This window comes from Carcharhinus amblyrhynchos, chromosome 10 (genome assembly GCF_965287045.1).
Source record: "Carcharhinus amblyrhynchos chromosome 10, sCarAmb.v2.hapA, whole genome shotgun sequence".
Classification (NCBI taxonomy): Eukaryota; Metazoa; Chordata; class Chondrichthyes; order Carcharhiniformes; family Carcharhinidae; genus Carcharhinus; species Carcharhinus amblyrhynchos.
The window spans coordinates 85,724,447-85,728,412 of NC_137333.1; the positions used below are offsets into that span (position 1 = coordinate 85,724,447).

The 3,966-nt window shown below is 41.5% G+C and overlaps 1 pseudogene; it reads right to left on the reverse strand.

The window, feature by feature from the left end:
* Positions 1-340: 340 nt before the first annotated feature.
* Positions 341-598, reverse strand: LOC145349311 (small ribosomal subunit protein eS27 pseudogene; annotated as a pseudogene).
* Between the last annotated feature and the right edge of the window lie 3,368 nt (positions 599-3,966).

Consider the following 3,966-nt stretch of genomic DNA (forward strand, 5'->3'; position numbering starts at 1 on the left):
TTCAGTCAATAATACTTTAATTTCTAAGTCACAAGTTCGTGTGTTCAAGTCTTATGTCAGCACTGAGAACAAAAAGCTCATTGTCTCATGGAGCACGTTTTTTTACGTTATGTCGTTTTATTTGACAAATTCTAACAAATAACTCAATACCAGAAAGAGGGTCCAAAAAAGTTTCTAGAAAGCAGGTGGGTGAGGCTTGAGGACATGGGCACGCACCCTCCACTTCCCCAGCTCCATCCTGACATCCACACTTCCAGGAAGCAGATCTGTGCCCCTCATCCAGGCTCACGATGCCTGGCTGGGTGGCAGCTCACCCACCCTCAAATGCCAACTATCATCTTTAGTCCTGCTTTCTTCTGAAAGAACAGCCTTCTGTTAACTTGGCTTTTCCTCCGGTGGGCTGGCAAAGCACAGTGGAAAACCCAACACATAGCACGGCCATCTGTGCGTGGCTGAAAACTGTCATGATTTTGGAGCAACCAAGACATTTGACATCCATGAAGTAGGAGTTGGTGCTTTGCACCAGCCGCTGCTTCTTGCATTTCCTCTTCTCCTCCTCAGGAGATGGATGCAACAAATCCTTTGCCAGAGGCATCTTTAGCAGAGGCTCAGTTCAGATCTCTGTCCTGTCAAGGAGACGTGGAAGACCCCATGGCACTATTTGAACGGAGAGCAGCAACCTTATCCCTAGTGTCCTGGCCAATATGTTTTCTTCAACTGACATCAAAAAACATATTATGAGGTCATTATCATATCAGTGTCTGAATGCCCTTGCTGTGTGCAAATTGGCACCTACGTACAGTTCCTAAAGGACTTTGGGACCTGAGGTTGTGAAAGATTCATGGATGCATGTTTTATTTTAAACCAAGGGCTGGTCACTTTGGAAATCCAAAACTTCAACATACAATCTCTGAACGCCATTGTGGATAGGTTATACATCTCCTTGATTCCAGTTTGAAGCCCTTGTCTAGAACTCATAGAATCATAGAATCCTACAGAGCAGAAAGAGGCCATTCATCCCATTGAGTCTGCACTGACAACAATCTCACCCAGGTCCTATCCCCGCAACCCCACATATTCACCCCATAATCCCTCTAACCGATGCACCCCGGGACACTAAGGGGCAATTTAACATGGATCTTATTCCATGTCTGTGTCAAATCCCTGTAAACAAAGCTACTGAGACCTTGGCAGGGCACAAAATAAAGTCTGGAAACCAGAAGTCTTATTAAGTCCATGGTTTGCTACACTGCACTGACCGATTCCTCTTGACAGTGCTTTGCATCATCTGAGACTACGACTTTACAAAATTACAGTTGGGTTATTGATTTAAGACACTTCAATGAACTAAATCGGCAAATTCTCATTACAGCCCATCACTGAGAGGTCATTCATTGATCTATAAATTGGGGATTCTCAACAATCCTTTACCCTCCACAGCCAGATTGATGCCTTTCCATATTCTAGATGACAAAACAGCATTGATGGAAAACCCAACAGAAAAAAAGTCATGCTTTTCTGCAAAGCACAAAATAAAAATTCAGCAGTGAAATGCGGTACTAAATCTTAAACATAATGCTGTGAGTGTTTTTATTAACTGAACTGGAGTTAAGCCCATTGCGGGTTCATGTAAGCAGCGCATCTTTCTCAGGCATTGCACTAAAAGCAAAACACAAAAATAAAACAGACCATTCAACACCAGTGACAGTACAGGCTACTTGTTCTGGTATGGTCATTCAACAGGCCAAATCTCAGAAAATCTTCACTATTAAATGTTCACCATAAACTTTCAACATCAAACAAAAGGGCGAATTTTCTGCCCTATAGGGATTCAATAAGAACATAAGAAATAGGAGCAGGAGTAGGCCATCTAGCCCTTCAAGCCTGCCTCGCCATTCAATAAGATAATGGCTGATCTGAAGTGGATCAGTTCCACTTTCCCGCCTGCTCCCCATAACCCTTAATTCCCTTGTCGATCATAAATCTATCTACCCGTGACTTAAACATATTCAACGAGGTAGCCTCCACCACTTCAATGGGCAGAGAATTCCAAAGACTCATTACCCTCTGAGAGAAGAAGTTCCTCCTCAACTCTGTTCTAAACTGCCCCCCCCCCTCCATTCAACCCCCCCCCCCCTATTTTGAAGCTGTGCCCTCCAGTTCTGGTTTCTTTTCTAAGTGGAAAGAATCTCTCTACCTCTACCCTATCAAGCCCCTTCATTATGTAATGATTGCAAGTTTTATGCTCTGATAGTGTACGATGGCACGATGGGACAGTGGTTAGCACTGCTGTCTTGCAGGTCTAGGAACCCAGGTTCAATTCCCAGCTTGGGTCACTGTCTGAGCGGAGTCTGCATGTTCTCTCTGTGTCTGCATGGGTTTCTTCTGGATGCTCTGGTTTCTTCCCACAGTCCGAAAGGTGTGCTGATTAGGGTGCATTGGCCATGCTAAATTCTCCCTCAGCATACCCGAACAGGCGCCAGAGTGTGATGACTAGGGAATTTTCACAGTAACTTCTTTGCAGTATTAATGTAAGCCTACTTGTGACACTAAATAAAAAATTTGGTGGGGAGGGCAGGGTGGGTTGTGAGCACGTGTTTTTTTATATTCGAGGGTATCTAATATGGTTACACATTTGAAACTATTTTGTTAATTTCTGCATCATTACCTGTGTGAGTTTTAGTAATAAAACTAACTTCTTATGTGTTAATCTATGGAATCTGGCTGGCTTATTTCTTGCACTATACTATACACAATTAATCTTATGTCTTCGATTGGCAATACACCTTTTTAAATTTAAACTATGTTTTATCCATCTCAGGAGTGGCATAAAGGGAAGAGTTTACCCCATCTAACTTGCTTGCGAGCAGAACATTGGTGGGTGAGCATTACGAATAATATTTATAGAAGTTATATAACAAATCGGCAAAATTTGCAACTTCTTGTCTCTGGCGGAGTCAACAAATTATGTGGTTTTTATTACTGCTGGAAAATATCAGCAGTTTGTTTCACTCTCATGAACTAAATTATAATATTTTGAAGTTATTAATATCCTGTAAGTCCATTAGAACCTCATTATGAATAAACAATCAAAGTGAGGTTGCTGGAGAACAAAGCAGGGAAGGTTTTTAAAGCGGCAATGATCAAAGATGTGGAGGAAAAAATTTCTGTACAATAGGTTATGCACAAAAACACACCCAGCCTTACAGGAAACAAATCGAAACAAAGGATTGCAGACAGGGCAAAGCCTCGGGATATTGACTTTTCTTTTAATAGGGAAAGGCTTTTGACATGTTTCACTTCGACACAATTTGCCGCTTGCTTTGAAACTAATACAATTATTCTGACTGAAAACAAAAGCATTGTACTTCTCTCCGTAATTTTACTGAGATTCTGCTTGTCCACATATATTGTGGCAGCTAATCAGAAAAACTAAATGGCAGGAAGATTAATGATCTGCTTCATACTTTACCGATGGATCACACTGTACGTTTCTTGTCAGTTCCACTGAATTTCTCAGTGATTTTGCTAAATGGCACAGTACTAGCTTGGATCATTCTACATATCTCTAATTATGTTATCAAGATGATTCCCTACGTACTCTTTGATGGAAGCTAATTTGAATGTTCTGTTTTTAGCTTAATAGAGATCTTAGTCTGGTTTCTCCCTCTAGCTTGTCCTATTTTATTCGTCTTCAGTGATTGATATGTTAACTTCCTTCTGAACCAGAGACGATTTCCACACTTCCTGAACCAGAGACTGTCATTTACATCTCAGATGTCCTTTCACATTACTGAATATTTTGCAACAGATCAATTCATTTTGTCGAAGCAGTTCATTCATTCCTTATTTCATTAGCTGGGAGGTTAGGCGAAGCAGTGACAACTCATCACTGGCACGTTGCAAACATGCCAATCTCCAAGGTGCTGAGGGATTGGGTTTGAGGAAGGGTCAGTAAGGGAATCA